This window comes from Micropterus dolomieu, linkage group LG05, assembly GCF_021292245.1.
Source record: "Micropterus dolomieu isolate WLL.071019.BEF.003 ecotype Adirondacks linkage group LG05, ASM2129224v1, whole genome shotgun sequence".
NCBI lineage: Eukaryota > Metazoa > Chordata > Actinopteri > Centrarchiformes > Centrarchidae > Micropterus > Micropterus dolomieu.
The window spans coordinates 31480133-31502868 of NC_060154.1; the positions used below are offsets into that span (position 1 = coordinate 31480133).

At 39.4% G+C, this 22736-nt stretch overlaps 1 long non-coding RNA gene across 1 annotated transcript in view; it reads right to left on the reverse strand.

Moving 5' to 3' along the window:
• Positions 1–8088: 8088 nt before the first annotated feature.
• LOC123971709 overlaps positions 8089–22736 on the reverse strand; it is a 19258-nt gene continuing 4610 nt past the window's right edge. The window contains exons 3-4 of the long non-coding RNA XR_006825257.1: positions 8402–8484; positions 8089–8194 (exon numbers count right to left, since the gene is read on the reverse strand). This is a non-coding gene — a long non-coding RNA (uncharacterized LOC123971709). The remainder of the gene's footprint in view (positions 8195–8401; positions 8485–22736) is intronic.

Consider the following 22736-nt stretch of genomic DNA (forward strand, 5'->3'; position numbering starts at 1 on the left):
ATATTTGGAACAAACTCCCAGATAACTGCAGGTCTGCTGAAACTGTCAGTTCTTTTAAATTAAGACTGAAGACTTTTCTTTTTACCATTGCTTTTAATGAAATATTTAAGATTTTTCTTTTTACCACTGCCTTTAACTAGTAGATTGATAACTTACACTGCACTGTAACTTTTACTGTCCTGTTTTCTTTTTCTTTGTTTTTTTTCTTTTGTTTTACCATTGCTTTTAGTTTATTTACACGGTGAGAAATTAGTAGGTAATTGAGTGAAAAGATAATGAGAGTGAGATTGAACAGAGTGAAGGAAGTGGTCTTAAATCTCATGCCTGAGTGATTTGCAGGAACCTCTGTCCACCTGTAAACACGCAGGTGGGTCCAGAGTATAACTGGATCAAAGTGGCCTGCTGACAGACATTTCCTGGTTTCTCTGTAGTGTCCGAGGGTTTTTGGAGTTTCAGTGGACCCAAAGATTGCTATGGACCGGAGTACAGACTAGCTAGAGAGAGTAGATTAAGTGTACTTATCTGTTTATGCTCTTTTCAGAATAATTGTAACTGAATTATTTGCTCAACCCCTCTGCCTCTTTTTATTTTCCATTTAACTCTTTTAACCCTTATTGTACATTGTACTGTAACTTTTATTATTTTTTTAATGTGTATTTTTTCAATTTCCCTATGTTGCTTTTAAACTTTTTTATATTTCCCTGTTGCTTTTATGTTTTATGTAAAGCACTTTGAATTACCTTGTTAGTGAAATGTGCTATACAAATAAACTTGCCTTGCCTTGCCTTGCCTTACTTCTCACCTGATTTATCAGTAAACACTTTCCTGATGAGTTTATGGTGTCAATCATTAGTTCAGTCTACTTTAGTCTAATTTAATACCTATCCTGTGATTGAAGTTGCTACCATGGTGACCTGTCAATCAGGCTAGAGTGACTCATATCCACAGCACTGTGTAGATTCAACAAGGGGCTGTTGAACAAGCTTAGTAGGAGTCGGCTGTTCATTTTCGTGGCAAGTATGTTTTGTTTTGAGTTTGTTTTTAACTAGCCACAATTAGCATACACAGTTAACATGATTTACAGCTGCAGCTAGCCATCCAAGCTCGCAAGCGCCACTGTCTCGTCCAAATGTGGTTACGTCCAGTTCAGCTGGTTGCAAAAAATCAACATAGTGGCGGCCAATCTGCCAAACTCGAGGCTTCAAAACGGCAGTCCCCAAACCAATGTGACATCACGATGACTGAATGAATAGAATGATGAATAGATCCTACTAACAAGTATAACAAGGGTGTTTGCATGTGTGTGTGCGTGTGTATCAAAGCTTAATATATCTTATTCACCTGTGCCATAGAGCTCCTTTGTTGTCCAAAAAAAAAAATCAGCTAGCCACACTGTTGCACTGGGTGACATTTTCTTTCATTTCCATGAACATGGACACTGTGTTTTATTTTAAGTCAATGCCACAAACACCATCTTGCTGCTTTTAATACTCACTAGAGAATGTGTATTAATCCATGGCTGAAAACGGTCCCCAACAAATGGACTATTTACTCATGTTTGAGAAACATTTGCTAAAAACAACAGTGCCCAGCAGCTTCAAGACTTTTTTCTATAAAACTATTTGTGAACAGTCTTCAGTAATGGGTTTGGGACTGAGTGTCAAAAACAGTACCCTGTCTGTAGCACTCAGCCAAGGAAGTCAGAAAGTATTGAGAGTTAGACTAACACATTGTCAGCGGTGGTATGTAACTAAGTACATTTCCTAGTATGTAAGTACAACTTTGAGGTACTTGTAATTTTCTTCAATATCTCCATTTTATGCTACTTTATACTTTTACTCCACAACATTTATTTAATAGCTTTAGTTATCTTTAGTCGTCTTGTAAAGTATGATATACAGTCACAGAAAAAAAGTATGTGAATCCTTTGGAATTACCTGGATTTCTGCATAAATTGTTCATAAACACACAACAATGGACAAACACAGTCAGTTCAAACTAAGCTAAAAGATAATTGGAGTTGGGAATCCAATCAATGAGACAAGATTGGAGGTGTTCGTTAGAGCTGCTCTGCCGTTTAAAAACACGCACCAATTTTAATTTTGCTATTCTCATGAAGCATTGCCTGATGTGAACCATGCCTCAAACAAAAGAGCTCTTAGAAGACCTAAGATTTAGAAATGCTGACTTGCATGAAGCTGGGAAGGATTACAAAAGTATCTCTAAAAGCCTTGATGTTCATCAGTCCATGGTAAGACAAATAATCTATAAATTGAGAAAGTTCAGCTCTGTTGCTGCAAAGATGACTGCATGAGCATAATGCAGAATGTTAAATGAGGTTAAGAAGAATCCTAGAGTGTCAGTTGAAGACTTACAGATGTATCTGGAACATTTCTGTTGATGACTCTACGATACGTCAAACACTAAACAAAAATGTAGTTCATGGGAGGACACCACAGAACAAGCCACTGCTGTCATTAAGCCACTGCTGTCCTAGAAAAACATTGCTGAACATCTGAAGTTTGCAAAACAGCACCTGGATGTTCACAGCACTACTGGAAAAATATTCTGTGGACAGATGAAACCAAAGTTAAGTTGTTTGGAAGGAACATACAACCCTATGTGTGGAGTAAAAAAGGCACACACCAACATCAAAACCTCATTGTAACTGTGATGTATGGTGGAGGGGGAATCATACTTTGGGGCTGCTTTGCTGCCTCGGATCCTAAAATGGATACTATAATTGACGGAAACAATTATTCCAAAGTTTATCAAGACATTATGCAGGAGAACACAAAGCCATCTGTCTGATGCTACAGGATAACGACCCAAAGCACAGAAGTAAATCAACAACAGAATGGCTCCAGCAGAACAAAATACACTTTCTGGAGTCCTGACCTCAACCCAATTGAGATGCTGTGGTATGATATTCTTGGGATTCTCAAGAATATTGCTGAACTGAAACAGTTTTTAAATAGGAAAGGTCCATAATTCCTTCTGATCGTTGTTCAGGTCTGATCTGGAATTACAGGAAACATTTGGCTGAGGTTATTGCTGCCAAAGGATGGTCAACCAGTTATTAAATCCAAGTGTTCATATACTTTTTCTACCCTGCATTGTGAATGTTTACACGTTGTGCTCAATAAAAACATTAAAACATTGAATTCTTAGTATGGTATTAGTTTAAGCAGACTGTGTTTGCCTATTGTTGTGACTTAGATGAAGATCTGATCACATTTTATGACCATTTATGCAGAAATCCAGCACTCTCTCTCTAGTACTGCAACTCTGTAATCATCTCATTTATGCAGTTTCTTTTTAACCTCTAAAACAATATATTACATAAGAGATAAAATAAAACTGGACCTTGCCTTAAACCAGTCCTTCTTTCCTGTTCTCTCTCTCCAGTCCACACTTTTATAACCCCACACACATGTAACAGTTAAACAATTGTAGGAAGTGTCAATACTTTGCTCAGCAGTCTTGCTATCAGTACCACAGGGGCTAGCTAGAGCTGAATCCGAGGCTGTGGCAGATGTTTCCATGCTCACACCATGTCACCGCTTCAGGTGAGTTAGTTTTGAGGTGAGTCGTGCTGCCTGTGTACTCTATAGCGACGCAGCATATTTTGCAAATTGCATGTGTTTCTCCTGAAAAATAATAATTGTCTCCAAACATTTCATTTGTAGGAATTCAGAGGAATGTGTAGCTCTTCCTCCTCCACGTTAATCTAATATAACATGCTTTGGCCTCCGCAGTAGTTGAGAGATGAGAGAAACACCTTAGTAGGAATGTAATGTAATGTAACCAATTTGATACCAAATGGTCACATTTCTAAATAATAAAGGCATAGAGAAATTGGATTGTACAGATGCAAAGATGTTACGATGCATCGATACATCCTGAGTTCATTCTACTTTGTGCCTGGTGCACATTTCTTTAATCGGGCCAAATGCATCTTTTTACTATTATGCCGGTGCAAATCTGTGAATCATACCATCCCTGAACGCAGAGTATAACAATAAGTAGTTCTTATCGTAAATAAATAGAAAAAAAACAAGGTCAAATGTGAAATATTTCAAATTTATAGCATAATGCTAGCTCAAATGAAAGGTTGCGTTCATACAGTAATTTACAGTCATGTTAAATATATACCATATGATTAAATGATTACATAAACCAGCTGTACCTGAACTAAACAAAGAGAAAACTGGAACTTACTAATTAAACAAGAACAATAATTGTAGAAACACAAACATTGTACATGTCAGGTTCCATTTGATGATCCTGCTCCTGCAGAGCAGGGATAGCAGCACCAGGAGCAGAAATCTCTGCTTTGATTCACAGCTACAGTGATTTTGACCCTAGTTTTCCTCCATGTACTGAAGTTACAATGCAACACCAGCAAACATAGACAGACCCGCACAAATCAATGAGAGCCCAATTGGGGCCAGATCATTTCATATGATCACATCATGTGACCTTTTGACTATGTAACAACTGTCCAGGGACTAACATAAATCCTACAGAATTAACATTTCGCAACTGAAATCTCGGGCTCAAATAACGTATTTTCAGTCTGGTCTGTCCTTATCCCAAATCTGACCCAGCAGGCGACTGTCATGTTCCTTGTGTAACATCACAAACATAATTTGATGTGTGAATGACTGCACTCTTGTATTATAAACTTGTAAAAATCAAAACAAGTATTGCCACAATAGAAATGCGGTTTACACTTCAAGGACTTCTAGTAAAATAATAACTAGTTCTTATCGTGAATGAATAGAGAAAACAAAAAAAAGGAGGTCAAATGTGACATTTATGTGGTTATTGCATAAGGCTACCTCTAAATGAAAGGTTGTGTTCAAACAGTATTTTTTTTTATTGTCACGTTAAATATATGCCATATGATTAAGTGATTACGGAAACCAGCTGAACCTGAACTTACTAAATAGGGAGAGCTTACTAATTAAACATGAACAATTATTGCAGCAACACAAACCATGTACAATAAATGTTTAGAGCTGAATTTGATAATCAGGCTCTTGCAGTGCAGGGATGGCAGAACCATGAGCAAAAACCTCTGCTGCCACTTTATTAAATTGTATCCTGGCATTTGGTCCTCAGGCTGGTCTGGCTGGTCCTTGTCCTCATATCTAGCTCTACATAGTCCCCATATAAAATGGAGAAGTTGTGGAGAAAGGCACATGTGGACACTACCTCTGGCCAAAAGGTAGACTTAACCAACAGGAACAAACAGAAATTTTACGGAACTGCATGTAAATCAAATTTAAATTTTAGTTTAATTTAAATTTTTTAAAATAGTTGCATTAAATGTAGTTCCAATACAGACCAAGAAACTGATGCAGAGCTGCAGAGAGTTTATAGCTATTGCTAATTTTCTCTTGACCCTAGATAGGCTTTTACATGTACAGTGTAAATAAACAACTTTTAGTATCATTTAACTACAATACAATACAGATATGAAAATACAATAAAATATATTCATACCGATACACTTACCACAAAACATCAGTACACCTTGCATGTAGAACACAATTTGTGGTTATAATTTGAGCTGCCCTGCGCTGATTTTCCTAGTCAATTAGGCTTGACACCTCTCCTGTCCCTGCCTGAACCTGCTGTCATTCCTCGAGTCAGAGTCCTGGGCTGTTTCTCAATACCGAGTTCGCCAAGTTCGGGCTTCTGTACTTTAAAGCTCAGACTTGGCAAGTTCGGCTCGGGAGTACAAACTCCCAGGAACGGGAGCACGCAGTCAGTCATTCAGCAATTGGAACTGGACTTGATGACGACCGAACCCGTTAGCGGGCAGGAACTCACATCTCAGAAAACGTCATAGCAATTTTTTTAATCAGCTCTGTCTTGAGAATTCAACCACATATTTGGACAACAATATTCCCACATAAAAAACTCTTAAAACTACTATATGTGACACAAGAACAGCAGTATTATAAGTTACAGTTGTGAGTTTTCACCTCCGGCATTTCTGCTTTTTGGTGGCGAAATGTATTCTGGGATATCTGGCTATCCGAAGTCCACACCAGTCACCACCGATGCAGGCTCGGTAAAACGGGCTGAGTGAGAACACATCCAGGTATTTGACTGTACTTGGCTAGATGGAACAGTACTTTAGCTGCGACTGATGATGTTTCACAAGTCCACAAGAACACAAGTACAGACAAGAACGCAGATTGAGAAACAGCTTTGATAAGTGACTTCTGTGTTACAAGAGAAAGTCCGTGTTGCAACAATCCCCTGATACTTTCGTTTTGGTGACAAGCGCAGCTCAAGAATACAGTGTGAGATTTTAGAGGGGATTTGGCCACCACCCGCCTAATGAAAGGTTTGTCAACTCTTCTTCGCAGTTTAGTCGATTAGGGTGCAGCCCTAGTTAGAATGCTCATATGTATCTTTGAATTTCTTGTTTTTAATTATCTCAAAATGTTTTTCCTGTACGACTTTGCTCCTTTTTTTACCTACCTGTTGCTCAGCAGTCTGCCATTGTGTATGTAGTTACATTGCCTTAAGGCAGATGCTGTCACACATACTGCCACTTAGTCTTCATCATCCTGATTGCCCTCCTCACAACACATCTAGTCTGTGAGTGATGCCAGTCGTACCTCACCGGGGTTCTCATTTATAAAACTGTGTAGAAACTTCACTAAAAGTGTACGCCAAAAAATATTCAGACTTAAGACGTAAGTAAGTTCCTTTATAAATCACAATCAGCCTGAAATGTGAGGGAGCTCCATGTCCGACCCTTCAAACCCCCATAGCTGTCTATAAATGGTCAGTGAAACGCCCCTCATTAATATTAATATGTCCTGACTGCAGGAAGAAAAGGAGGCAAATTCTGACGGACTACAAAATTACAAAACTACAAAATTAAATTCAACTCAGTGTGACACTGACATTCCTTTTGGTGAAGCTGAAGCATGTTGTTTGATGGGTACAAAACGCACTTTCACACAGCGCTTGTGCACCGGAGGAAAGGGGGCTCCACCCCTTTACAACCGATCTGCAGGAGTGACGTCACTGGCTGGAGGGGGACACACAGACGGGATGACCCAGGTACTAATTTGGATTTCCCCATTTGAAAAGAGATTAAACCAAATGCATTCTACTTGTGTTTAAACATTTAGGCTACACAAACAGCCCACTCACTTAATGAGGCTGCTGATGAGTTAAAAGGAATATGACTTGTTTTATATGACACACACTGAAAGATTTCTTTAATAAAATAGTGTTATATTGTCAGGCCAAGCCGCGCATCACATCCACACGCTGGCACCTAGTGTTAGCCTCGAAAAGGCAACAGACATCTGATAACAATAGGCAATATGAAACTATGCACTCGCATTTGCTCGACTGACGCACTGAAAATGGCATCATTTTAAATGTAATTTGTCCTCTTGTTTACCTTAAGCTGTACAAAATATTTGAGGCGTTCTTTTGCAGAAATAGATATCTCTGTTTGTGTTTTTTATCCTAAATCTGGATCTTTTTGTGGCTGCAAATGATCTTAAATTGTGTTTTTTGCGCGCTTCAGGGAGAGTCAATCAAACGGGTGTTTTTTATTCAGAAAGGCTTTAATACTCAGAGGTAATATTTCGATTTATTTTACACAATAGTAGGCCTATTCATTTCAAACCGTTTCATTCTTCTGCCACGTGAGTCGCAGTTTCTCATTTCTCCTCCTCTGGTTCAGAGTTTACTTACAGGACGCACATTCCCCCGTCAACTTTGTTTTTTATAGATCACAACCTTTGCTTGGGAAGTGGCGTACGCACGTTTCCAGCCCTGTTTTGTATGTACGCACTGTTTATAAATGAGACCCCTGAACAGGGTTTTGGTTGATCACGTTGATTATATTAAAAAATGACTGACAAATAAACCCTACTGAGACGCACTGCTTGTCCTGTTCGAATCTTATGATTATGGAATATCTCCATCGTCCATTGCAATGGCAGACAGAGCCGGCATTGTGATTGTAAATTTTTGTCAACATTGATGTGGGATTAGCAGGCCATCATATCTGTGAAGTGACTATTCATTTGCAGGGTACCTGTTCAGGCCACTTGACGGAAGGAACGCCTTCATCAATCACCTCCAGCTCATTTGTGGCAGGAAGACGGACCACCCTCTTATAGACTGCCATGATGCTGTGTGATACCTGATGGATGACATCAAAGACTGTCATGGTGGGAACATCAAATGTCTCCAACACTATACCGACCTCCAGGTCTTTTTTACTTTTTCCAAAGTTATAAAGTATTTTAAAGAAAACAATTCACTAAATTGTTTTTGTTACTGTCTGATGGGCACTTTTGTATGTTCTGGCTATAAAGTATGTTTTTGTCATTTGGATGAACTGTTGTACCTTGGATCTCAGAGGCCTCCTATCCAAAGAGCACTGTCTTTCTCCTCTTTTGTCCAAGGACGTCTCTGAGCACTTTCTTTGTTCTAAATACAGAGGGTAAACAAAGAGGTGGTTATCAGCACCCATGCATACCTCCCATTAATGCTGGCACACTCACAAACTAAAGTGATGAAGGGTTAAAAAAAAATGACTGCACAACAGTAATTCCCAAAGTGCTCAGTAGAAGTGACAGTGTATAAAATGCAGCATTTTTCACCAAACAAAATGAGAGGCTGCTTTGAAGCCTGGCAGACAGCTTGTGGGCACATGCCCCCCTGGCAGTGTAGACACCCACAAATCCCGAGCGGTGCCACCCTGCCACCCTGGTGCCACACAGAGACTTGAAAAGCTAAATTAGAGTCAGTTAGGATGGCGGATTTGGATGCAGAGTCAGGGTGGGCTCATTGGTGTGGTTGGATATGTTGGCAAATGCGGTCATGTGTGGGTATAAAGTATTTATTTTGGTGATTTGTGTGTGTGTGTGTGGTCAGTGTCTGTGTGTGCGTTGAAACCAGGTCTAGTCTGCACATCTAAACATGTGATCTCCTGATTAAAATGTCACTACACAGCAGCTTGAGAACTAAACAAGTTGTCAGATGCAGTCACAGTGTATTTTATCACAGAGTAAGCAAACACCCATATCTCTCAACTCTGTTTTATTTACTGCTCTGTAGTGAAATGTAGTGAAAATACACTTCTCAAATTTCACGTTATTAAAGACATAGTATGTTCTTATTTTTAACTATTATCATTTTTTTGTGGGACAAAAATGCTCTCTTTTATCACATATCTCCATTAACCAATCATTAACACCAAATTATGGGAAAAACCTTTCCTTGTTTGCTGTCTTCTTATACAAGAGTATACTTCTTATATAATATAAATATATAATTTAACATTTATATACAGCATAAATACCACTGGTTATCTGTAGCCCCAGTTTGTTTTGTTTGTTTTGCCTTTCACACATTGCTGCTGGTAAGCCTTAACAAGCGCTGGTGGAGTAAACTGAAGTGTCTACTGGCACTACCCAGATAGACACACACACCGGACTCGCTAGCTCAGCTTCAGCACCCACACAGTAGCTCCCTCAAAGGGACATAAATGGGCTTCTAGGGACTGTCAACGCTTCACCACACTCTTTGTCTTGGAGACACGGGGAGTCTGACAGCAGCTGATAGCTCTGACTACCAGCTCTACTTCGCTGTACACGCTTCACTTAGTGTTGGTTGGTCAGTTTCCAACATGTCCTTTTATTGCATAGTTTTTTTCCCCAACCAGATTTATGACAACTCTCCCTCTGATTGGCTAGTACTCGTTGCCTCTGTTAGGTTGGTTAAGGTTAGGGTTAAGGTAAGGTCATTGTTGGGGTTAGGGTTTGCCAATCAAGCAGAGTAAAGGGCTTGATGCGAAGCTAGTGTCCATCAAACGAGAGCTGTTGAAAATCTGGTGGGGGAAAAAATAACACACCCATTACACTCTGTGTCACACATTGCATAGCCACGAGGCCACGCCTCCTACAGGCGCAGCTCCTTCACTCCTCCGTTGCATTAAAAAAAAATATGCTGGGAGGGAGGGTTCTAGCAGAAGACCCTTAAAGAATACTGCTCTAAGCGCACAGTAATAACTAAAAGCACAACTCAATATATTAAATATATTCACACAATTCTGACTTCCTTACTAATTTATTTTAATTCCCTCACACTCACCCAGTTGTTTCATACTCAACAGACTCAATTCTACAAAATAATCAGTTCTCACAGAGACAGTGGTCTTCTTTAGTATTCACTAGGTTTATCACAAGAGTAGGCAACAACAAAGGAAACTATACCACAGTTTCTATATAACTAGTTTTAAGTATATATTTAGAATAAATGACTGCACCAAGGAGATGACGTAGTTTCACTGATAACTTGCTCATTTTGCACAAGGCAATAAATTAGAATACTTTTGGTGTTATTGGAACTTCAAAATCAACAAACATCACACTTCACACTAACGTGAAAAAAGCTGTTGCTGCTAGTTTGATAATTTTACAGGAAAACACTGCAAAAATAATGATAAAATACAAAAATACAGGAACCCAACTGAAATTGTTACCAAAAAGGTCTTGAACTTTGAAATAAAATCTTTTATTTCCATTCCTTCTATTCCCTTGTTATCTCTCCTTCCTCCCTTACAGCAGCAACCTTCTGGGGCCCATGTCCCTGTAGATGTTTACTACTTCACTGTGGTTTACAGGAATGTCTTTCTCAATAGCCAGGAGGAGGAGATCAGAAAGCCTCTTTTCTGTGCATAGACTTCTGAGGGTGTCTTTCACCAGCTTCAGCTTGGAAAAGGACCTCTCCACTGTTGCTGTTGACACTGGAATAGTCGTTTAAGTTCTTATCATTTCCATGACTGTTGGAAAGATATCCTGTCCACTGCTGTCTATCAGTGTTTTTAACATCGCCTTCATGGTGGATGTGTTTAAGAAAGAGGCATTAAAAACTATAAGCTCTGTTTTCAACTTCAGCAGTGTGTTAATGACAGGACCCATTGCATCCTTGCCTATCCAGTTGTTGGCCATTGTGCAGTATATGTAACGATACTGTTTACGTCAGTGTTCAGCTTTACGCTGTGGACTGTTAAGTGTTCGCAGTGCACGAGCTCTGGCATCCAGCTCTGCACGAATCAGTCATTTGTTCAACGTTAGCTCAACGACTCAGAATGGGCAAGTGTCTGAAATTCACAAAGCCAGAGATACGAACAAGTTGGCGGACGAGGCTGAGGGCATTGGCTCTGAGGTTAGCACAACAAGCGGATCGGCATGCGAGCCAGTCACACTCTGGCGAGCGCTAATAGAACAGCGGAGCTGGAAGACCCGCTGCAGGTTACTGGTCAGTGAATGATACAACAGCAACAGAGAGACAGGTGTGTGTGAAACCGTGTCTGTGTGTCGGCATTGCGCCGCCGTTGTAGGCTAACGTTATGTGAATGGAAACATCAAACTAGCGCACATTAAACTTCCATCTCCCAGATGCGCTGATCACGGGAATGAGGGAAAAACAAACCGGAGCCCAACTCCTTATCCCCGCTGCTTTCAAGCCAATACTATATAATACTATATTTCAAGCAGCCTTTAGATGCTTTAGAAAAACAGAACAGGATGAACAATCACTGAAGCAGTTGGCATATATTACATTACCTTATCTAGCCAAAGTGTAACTAATTGCAACAACTCATTCTGCACAATTTGTTTGTATTTTTGATTTCACCCCTTAAGAGTTCTTAGTGCACAAATATTGTATTCATTTCATAGTTGGCATTTACGCTGGGGATACTGGGGACATGTCTCCATCATTAAAGCATTTGTTAAATATTTTCTGAAAAATGGCTTGCAACAAGAAATGTTAAAAAAACTAATGAAAATACTTTGAGAAATAAGAGAACATGCAATCCAATTTAAAGATAAAAGAAACAAATGTGCATTGTTCAAAAAAGTTTAAGCTAAAAAAATCTGAATCACTTTATTAAAATAAAGACAATTCTACCATAAATTGGTGCAGAAAATTTCTCCAGGGAGCAGGAAATTAAGTGTTCAGTGCTCAAAATTTTCTAGGGGAACTCCAGACCCCCATTTAAATATATTTTATTTATATTTTGAATATTTCATCAAATAGTGTTCAAATATCTTCTTGTCTTGTTCTCGTGAACCCAATATTGTGCATCGTGCATGTGGGCTAAGTGTATCGTCACAACCCTTATCTGAACCCTTATGTTCCCACCACTTTTTAACACAAAGTGACGTCCTTGATTCATTTTATCTTATCAAAGTACAAACACACCCCAAGCTATAGTGTGTTAAATAAGAATGTATTATAATAAAATGTTTTATTAAATTCATGTAACTTCGGCAGTGAAGTTGGCATTAAATTTCATCCTAGGTGGTATTAAAAAGGTCTTAAAAAGTCTTAAATTTAACTCCTGAGGGTACTCTGACTACACTTGAGATCAAGAACTTGGTTGTGGACGGATACAATTTTTGCTTCCTCAAACTCAACATTATCCACCATTTCCCCTCTTGTGGCCTCTTCCTCTTCAACACTGACAGTGATTTCCTGATCATCTTTGTCACCTGTGTCAGGTGTTGCCTCTAAAGCCTCCTTTTGTCTTTCAGTTGTTGCTTGAGAGGGTGTAGCAGACATAGACGGTATATTACTGGATGAAGCCACCCCGCTGATTTGAATGGAGAGCAGTGAAGCCAGTTTTGGACCAATAAAATAGTACTACAGGGCTGCTTCCTGTTGGCACCAGCGTCTACTGCGCATGATCGCGCAGCATAACCGTGGTTTAATGACGTAGAACAACTGCAGAAACACCGTAATTCTGGTAGCTGTATAAACGCGCCAACAAATAGTTTCATGGCTCAGTGTGTTTGTCTGACTCGGATCGTCACTGTTTAATCAGCCCACCTACAAGGTTCACCTGTCAAACATCAAAGCAGCGTCTCTGATTACTCTGATAGTTTTTTTTTTGATTGCCGAGAGTTTATAATCTAAGCAATACGGTTACATCTCTCATGTGCGACGGGGTGTCACGGGGTTTTGACGTCATTTTTGGGCCTACATGGATTCCTCCATGCAGGCTTTGGTCGGCTTCACTGTCCGATCTCTGGCTTGGAAGCAGAGGGGCAGAGTGGGCCTTTTACTTTTGATTGGGAGTGAGGTTTGAGCAGGAGGAGATAAAATATAATTTCTACATCAATGTACATGCAGAACAGGTTTTACTATATGATCATATGTATTATTGTAATTTAACTACATGCAAATATATGTTTTGTTGCCTTTTTGTTTATGGTTTACCATTTACACTGTGTGCTTCCATGGGCGCTGACATTGTTTTGTGACGTAATTCAGCTGCTACTCGTAAAGTTGGGGTACATATTTTTTCTCCGAGTTCACAAGTAGGAAATACGACTTCAAGTGGCGTTCCACAGTACTTTTTCTAGTTGGAGGTCTGAAATTTCCCAGTTCCAAGTTGCCTGGAATGCAGCATAAGTTACAAAGGCTGGATTGGGCCGCAGCGCAACACGAGAGCCCCCCACGGCAAACTGAAGACAGTCAGGGAGCACTGAAAATGCATGAACATTGCTAACCTGCTTAGCAGATGCTAGGGCCAACAAAAGAGCTGTCTTAAGCAAGAGCACTTTCAAATCAACTTAGATCCTACGGCCCTTTGTGGGCTGTACAAGTTTTTTGTACAACTCCTCAGCTTGATTATGTTCGACCACCTTTTGTAATGAGCTTTGGTGGGGGTCGTAACAGGGATGGCCACTATCGTGGATGCCATCAGACCAAGCAGCCGAAGGCACATCCTGAAGGTCAACAACTTCCCCCTGCAAAAGAGGGCCAGGCACGCAAAAAGTGCTTCCACCCTCCCTGCTGACAGGTGGGCTCTGAAGAAGACCAGTGTTTCTAGTCTAGGGTGGGTCAGACCGATGAAAGACACTCCGATGCCAAATGTGTGAATGTGTGTGTGTGTGTATGTGTGTGTATATATATATATAAAATGTCATGCTCGGGTCCTGGGAGTTTGAGGGTTCTGCGCAGTATCTTAGCAGTTCCTAGGACTGCACTCTTCTGGACAGAGACCTGATGTTTTACCTCTTTTATTTATATATATATATATATATATATATATATATCTCCCACCAGCACAGTCGACCAGAACAGAGCATTTTACACCTCACAAAGGTGTTATGTATTCGGTAGTATTAGATTATAGAGCAGTGGTCTGCAATAGGCGGTATGCGGACTACAACCGGCCCACCAGCAACAATATCTGGCCCACGGCCAGGTTTCTTTGATAGCAGAAAAAAACTAAATTGATAGCGCTAGTGCTGAAATAGATCTCAGTCAAGACAGCCACACTTGCTCACACAATCACTTCCTCTTAAGTGATTGTGCCTCCAAAATAAAGGCGCGAGAATGTTTTTTTGCAGCAAAACTTTATGGTGAGTTTAGCGAGAGCTTTTACTTTGGACATTCAAAAGAGTCTGTGTCTTGCTTGACACACCTCTGAAAAAGCCGTCAGTAAACTTGTGACTGGATTCCCCTGAATTTCCTCAGAGAAATGAAAATAAGCGTCCATAGGTTTATGAATGTGGATCAAATGCCAGGATGCGCACACACACTGTAGCACATGCTTTATTGTGAGCATTGCAAAAGCATCCTTATAAACAATTTGTTTACCGAGGGAGAATAAAATATACACAGTGAGTTGGAATCAATCTTACAACCTTCCTAATAGACTGAGCTAAACGTGCGGACAAGTATACAAGGATTTGAAATAATTTGACTTTGTTCTGGCCCGCCATGTAGCGGCTTGAAAGAAATTTGGCCCGATGCCAGACTTATTTGCCGACCCGTTATCGAGGAACGGCATTAAATCCATTTCAAAATAATAGCTTGCCATATTTGACATTATTTTACAGTTTGATATAATCAGACAAAAAAATTGTAAATTGAATTCACACATTTAAATATGGCGCAAGATTGAATTAAGAACCATACAAACATGAGTGCTGTCAGTCACAATCAATTGTTCACTCAATAAAGGCTTCAGCATTCAATGACTCAAACATGGACAGTTTGAATCATTTTCATGTTCCTGTATCTTGTTATTAAAGAAAAAGACAATGAATGAATTCAGCTTCAATCAGAAGGTTATGTACCTTGATGGTCTGTGTACTTTTGTGTCCTTTGCTTTACACTATCATGGGGAGGTCATCAAGTGTGGGAGAAATACTTCCAGGTGTCAATTTAGGCAATGCAAAATTGTTCCGTCGACATTTTTCAATATTCATTAGTCCAATTTAAAAATTTTCATAAAAGTGCAATAACTTAAACAAACATCTGAGTTCATGTTTTATTTTTTTTGCCCAGCATTTTGTGTATAACATTCAAATTCTGTTCTATCGTACGTCATTAGAAAAAGGCTGGATTGACAAAAACATTGATTGCTCCCTTCTCTGAATGAAGACATGAGGTACTGTAAATAAGGAAAATGCAAATTATTCTCTGCAAAATTCTCTCACAGAAAAAGGTCAGGTAATTTTTAAGGGCAAACACAAACAACTTGTTTTGCTGTTTAGGTTGGAGGACTTGTTGCCTAATAAAGCCTTGAGCAATATTTCAGCATACAGTAGTATGTTTATGTAAGAGAAAGTAAATGGTAAATGGCTGTATTTATCTATTGCTTTTATCCAAAGCACTTTACAATTTTGCCTCTCATTCACCCATTTACGCACACCCACCCTCACCCTGATGGTAGCGAGATACCATGCAGGGTGCCTGTCCATTAGGAGCTATTTGGGGTTTAGTGTCTTGCCCAGGGACAAAGCGCCAGAGTACTTGCAACGGTTTATTCCAAAAAATTTATATATCCATTCACAACTAGAAAAATAACACAAAAACAAACATTGTGTTTCTTTTCACAAAAAAATCTGGCCTCTAACAGTGTCATATTTTGCCACAAAATACCATGCATGCTCTTTTGGGAACTACCCCCACTGTTTGACTGGCAGCTGATCTCTGGGAATTGAAGTGCAGAAACGCAGCAGCAATATCTGCTTATCACCAAAATTGTTGCCAAAATTGAAAAGAACATGGAGTTTGTGGAACACCACTTCAAGCACGAGCAATTATTGATAAAAAATCATTTGTTTTCACGTAGTGCTATGTCTTTTGGTAGGCTAAAAACGAAGTTGGTACCCATTTAATTCTCCTCACGACTTAACTTCGGATCTCAGCAGAGCTATTAGACACCTTTTACTTACACACACACACACACACACACACACACCATAAACAGTCATTGAAAAACGCCCTCCTCGTATTTCATCCAAGTGTTTCTTTTTTTTTCTTACACTTAGAACACCCGTCTCTTTTGTTTTTGCCTAAACTCTGGTGAAATTCCAACAAGAGGCGAACGGGGCAGGAGAAGGACGAAGGAAAAACATGTTGGAATTTTCTTCTCCTCTCAGATCTTCAGGGTTTCTCAGCAGCAATTACACAGAAGTGTTACCAGATGCTTCTCACCATTGTCAGACCAAAAACCACGTATCTGCACAAAGTCAGTCTGTCTTTCAGGATTTGGAAATGCTCTTTTATATTTATATATATATTCATGCCAATGCTGTTTTGAAATTTCACAGTGGATTTTTAACAAAATACCTCGGGGTTGATGAGGCTCAGTCAGTGGCGGCACACAAACATAAATTCAGAGGAAGAGAAAACACTGAAATTGCAGTTACATGGTTATTTCCCGACAGCAGCGTTTGGTTTCTGCAATCTTATCTTATCCTTGAGCCTTGACTCCAAGCTCTCTCCAATTAGTTTGACAAAAACACACTTGCATGCACATACACACACACAGATGCTCTCCACACAATTCTGCACGGACACACACATTCATTCATGGACAAGTGGTACATTTTGTTTTCATATATACTTTCATCAATATACAGTAAAGTTTGCAGGAATAACTGCATTCCCACACAGCCTCACATAAAACCACATTTTTCACTCACACACCATGTTGCCATTAGCAATGAATCACTCGCAATTTACTGTCATCCATTATACAGCACATAAATCAATTGTGAGAGTAAACATTGTTTCCCTACTCGAATTAGAATCTGTGTGGTTTGTTTTTAATTTAAATTTAAAAATACTTCAAGCAAAGGTCAAAATCTTACGTGAGGTACATAATATTATCAGCTGAATGTAGTTATAAGTATTCATTATGCCAAACAGTCCTTTTCAGAGTGTTTCAAATTTTACAGGATTCTTATCACCAATTCTCATGTGCAAAAAAACTCCCAATAAATAAATCCCAATAAAACTCAGTGCAGTGATTATATTACAACCTGTTTTTAATTTACCTCAATTTATTTAAAACATTCTAGAAAATGGTGTATTTTGAAATTGAAACAATAATGAATAAGGCAGTTCATCGTATTAGACTCATTAAAAAGTAAATTTTACTAAATTCTTGAAACTTGAAATAGGTTTATATGCCCTGGTTTAAAAGACAGTTTAAATTTTTACTTAAAACACTTAAAGGGCTGAAATGTTTTTGCACTGAATAATGCATCACATTAAAAAATGTATATGAAAAATAACTTGTAGCAACTGTCAGACAAAACGTCCCTCAGAAATGTAGTGGAGTAGAAGTAGAAAGTAGAAAATGGATACGCTCAAGTGAAGTACAAGTACCTCAAATGTTTACACAAGTGTAGTACTTGAGTGTTTACCCTGCCTCTCAACCAATATCAGCTGTGATCATCTCCAGCCCTCCACGACCCTTTTAAGGATAATCGGTTATAGACCGTCATGTGGAGGTTGCTCTGTCGTGGTTGACCGCCTTTGAGCTGTCTGTTCTTCAGCATCCCGCAGTTCAAATATTGCTTAAAGTTGATTGCCTTCTGTATTTTAAAAACAAGAACACATGGAGAGATTGTCATCACCGACGTTTGGTCACATATTCACTAAGGGCCCGAACCTACACGTGCAACTGCCACACTCATGCTTACCCAGTGCACAGGACTTGGACACAAGAGGTGGAAAGTAACTAAGTATATTTAATCAAGTAATCTACTTAAGTATACTTTTGAGGTATTTGTACTTTAGTTGAGTAGTTCAGTTGTATTCCACTTTATACATCTGCCCAACTGTAATTCAGAGGGAAACATTGCACTTATTAGTCCAGCATATTTATCTGACTATTAGGTAGGTATAATGCTTCATCAATACCAATAATCCAACAATTGCATATATATATATATAATAACCCAACACTTGCAGGGGACGTTTACTTTATGAACATTTTGCTGATAATACTTTTGTATTTAAGTAAGATTCAAGATTTTTTTTCTTTTAACCTGTCCTGCCCAGCAGCCTGGTATAGAGTATGATGAGCTGGATACCATATTGTGCCAGACAGATTTTACTTTAACAAGAGAGTATTAATATACTCCTTTGTCTGTTTAATTATTTATTTAATTATGTATTGATTTGTCACCAGGCCGGACAGGGGGGCAGACACGGGGATGGGGGGGCACAAACAGACAGCACAGAGAAAGGACAACACCTGCAAGAGAAGGGGGATGGAAGGTGGGGACAACAGGAAATAGCAGAGGGAAAACGCCAATTGCAGAAAGCAACAAAACCTGCAAGAGAACAGGGAGGGGGGCTTGAGGCGGAGAAAAAGCAACAACAAACACAAACAAACAAAAAACAAAAAAGAAGACAACCAGCCGAACAGCAGCAATGAAGAGCTGACATAGTAAGACAACTAAGAGAAAAATGAAAACAAGAAACAGTCACGCACAATAAATAAGCATCACAGCACAGCCACGAGAGCTGGAATAATAACAATTCATTTAATTAAGTAACTGAAAGAAAAGCATCAAGAATAATTCTACCAGGGACAACCTAAGTTTGTTTGTGTCTGTGTGTGAGACTGTATGCACATGGGTGTGTGTGTGTGTGTACGTGTGTGCGCATAAGCCTATTAGAGAATGTAGTTGTTAGTGAGAGTGGGACGCCACGACCGCTCTGCACCGACCCCAGCAACAGGCAGGCAAGAACCCCAGTAGCAAATAATGGTGGGAGAAATAAATAAATAAATACAGTTTTTAAAAATAATGCACCACGACAAGAACGCGGAAGACCCCGACCCAACCAACAGACGTCCCAAAAAAACGACCATCCAAACGCCAATCGACAAGCAAGATTCAAGATTTACACGCAGGACTTTTACTTTTACTACAGCTTGGTATTGGTACTAAAGTGAAGGATCTGAATACTTCTTTCATCACTGTTGGGCGTACTCAGCACACAGCATGTGTAATGTGGCAAAATATGTTGATTTAATCTTGAAAATGGGTTGTTCAAAAGAAAAGTATTCTGAAATCGGATCAGATCACCTTATCCAATCCTGGGTTTGATCTGATCTGGAACTTTTTAGTAGGACTGGAATCCCTTTGATCCAAAAAATCAGGATTATCCTGATCCCAACAGAAGGGTAGATTCAGAGTGGATTTTAGGAACAAAATGTTCCCCATAATAAAATTTTATTATGTAGGAGTCTATATACACATTTATTTATATTTTGTACTTGATTTGTTTAAACTTTACAGTGATAAAGTAGATAAAGTAGATGTTACCTATAAACCTTTCAGTACAGTAAAGTAAAAGCATAAATAATCCCCCAAACAGCTGTCAATATCAAACAAAAAATAATGCTTTTCATTTCATCTGCCACATCCGGATCATTCTGATCTAGATGAAAATTTTTGAACAAGTGGGCCCTGGAGTCTTTGCTGGTTGCCAGGCTCACCAAAAAATAGTCTGACACATAAAAAGTAGGATTTTTTTGACAGAGTCAGGTTAGCTGTTTCCACTTGTTTCCAGGCATTATGCTAATTATGCTTTAGGCCCTAAAAATGTACTAAACTAAAATGTACTTGTTTTACAGATGAGTGCAACACTCTTGAATGCGAATGGCCACAGTTCAGAGCCAATGACTGGTCTCTACAGGCAATTTAGACATAATCCACCAATCATAGGGCTTGCTTAGCCCAATAGGTCAGTCCCACCTACTGTTCAAGCCTAATGGATGCAATAATGACAAATCAAATGTTTCTGACACTGGTCGCTGTCTCACTGTCTTAACCTCAGATTGCATCAGCTTTCAATTTTTGAATAGCGGGGAGCTGGGAGCCATTTTGTAAAGGGGAAACTAAATACCTCATGTGGGCACAGAGGGATTATGGGTATTTTGGGTTATGTGGGCAAGCTCAATTTTCTGACACTGTTGCTTTGGGGTTTTGTTTCAGAGCAGAAACACGTCTGATATGCACATACACACACACACACACACACACACACACACACATGCATACTGTAAGCATGTGCCTTATCCACACACACATTCACTCTTACTCATTCATACACAGAGAAGCTGCCTATGCTCTAAGGTTCTCGAGGGAGAAGGTAATTGCTGCGGAAGCCGAGCTACTGAGCGCCAGCCGTCTGTTTGGTTGATAGGGATCAGTGGGCAAAGAAGTGTGGAGTCTACAGAGTCCAGAGCAGAACTCTTCACAACCTTAGAACACAACATACAGTAGTTTTTCACCTTTCTTTCCTCTGATTCTGTCTTTCTCTGGACCTTTTATTTCCAGCAGGACTTTCCCCTGGCTTACTATTCACCGATTTAGTTTCGTTACATTTGCAGATGTTGACTGTTTGAACCTATAATGGTATGAGATAGACAGCTCTCTAAAGGTGTGTTCCCACCTTGCATCATTCCCACGAAACTGACCGGCCCATTTGTGCTTATATGGCTCAAAGCCGGCTCTTTCGGCACCCAAACGGCTGTTTATTTAGTATCACGTCTGCTGGTCAGTTCCAAAAAGTTACATTCTTATTTATTGCAAGAAACAAATAATGCAAGATTCTTCATGTGCAATACATTCAAATATTATGTGTGGAAAGTGGAATATGTCAAGAATCCTGCATCTCATTTTACAATCCTGTTGTAATGTGACGATTAAGGCTTTCCCCAACTCAGGATTTACATAGTCAAATCAGAATTGTCAGGTCTTGCCTATACTCGACTGATAGTCAAATCGTGTTGGTGCGCGGTGATTGAGAGTGGGGATGGGGAGTTATGCACAGTAGCTCTGCTTTAATCTTGAGAAGCAGCAGAGCTGAAGTCTCTATCACATGTTTATTTACAGCATTATATGTTGAAATTTATATTGTAATAGGCTGTACATTAACTTATTGGCAGAACACTGGTAATTCTATGTAAAATCAGATGTTGATGTTTACGACACAGTGACCATGTCTCTAATGGGATTGTTTCTGTTTCTGTGTTTTTTTTCTGCTCAGCCTCTGACCAGAAACTGCCGTTCTTTCTGGTATTTCCCTCTTGTCTCTGTCCTTTTTTGTCTAATCAGACACGTCTTTGCATCAATTCATGCCACCCCAGGCTCATTCACGTCATGCAAGATCACTGTCGTATACTTATCATAGCTTTTTCTTACTTTTTTGTCATATGGTGGTTCTCGCACGAGTGTGCCACGTCAGATTCAGCAAATGCTCCAAATTTCAGATGACTGTATAAATGAACGGCATAAACATGATGAAAGCCTTCTGTGTAGAATTGAGCATGCCTCCATGAGAATTGTAAATTAGCATAATTAAAACCTCAATAAAACCATATAAGGCTAAGCGTCCTGCCCCATTTGTCTGGAGACGTCAAGGAAGCCAGCTGACCTTATTATATTCAGAGACAAATTAATTTTAACTTTCAATTAGTGCATCATTTAAGTGGTTTTTATATTGTACTGTTAAACAATAGCACCAACAGCCAAAAAGATGCTATCATTAGCCTATACAAATGAATTTCAAAAAATCTGACCTGTATGTGACATCATTTGAAAGTGACCCAAATCCGAACTGTAAAAGACCAGATTCCTCGTGACTTAGGCTGTTCACGCGGTTCTAAAGAAATCAGATCTGAGTCACATACTGTATGAGGAAAAAAATGGGTCACTTTGACCTGCAGCCTGAACACAACGGGTCCAACATTAGAGGGTCTGCGTATTTTACTGTACGTTGAAATTTCCACAAAGGTCACTCCCCCAAAGTGGCAAATATTCAGGATCTGCACTGTGCATTCATATGGAAATCATACATTTAAACCACTCCATTTTGTGCATTTACTGGACATATTCAGAAAGTATTTCCAGGTTTGTTTGTTTTTTTTTTTACAAAACTGCTAAAGGCTAAAGAGAAGAGAAGAAAATTAATTGATGAGGCCTTCTATGAGGCTGTGCAACTTTAAGTAACCAAAGACAGTTATAGTACAATTGTACAGAATAATTGTATTTTTATCACTGTCAGACAACTCTTTCAAGGTTTTGTCATTTTCAGAAGACTGGAGGATTTCATGGTTGTTGGAGGATGAATCCTGTTTATTTTGATGATCCCCCTGACTTTCTAGTTCCACCATGAGGATCTCATGAGGTAATTTGGTTTATGACCAAATGATACCACTCTGCCAAAGAACAGCCTTACAGAGCTGCTAGCATGGCTGTAGAGTATCTTGTTGAGTTGCAGTATATGTTTGTTGTCTTGCCAGTGTGCCAGTTTGACCTAGAGAAGCTATTGTCAGTTTGTTCTGCCACTGAAAGGAGTGGTATCACACGAAAGTATCACACTCATATCCCCTGTATAAACCC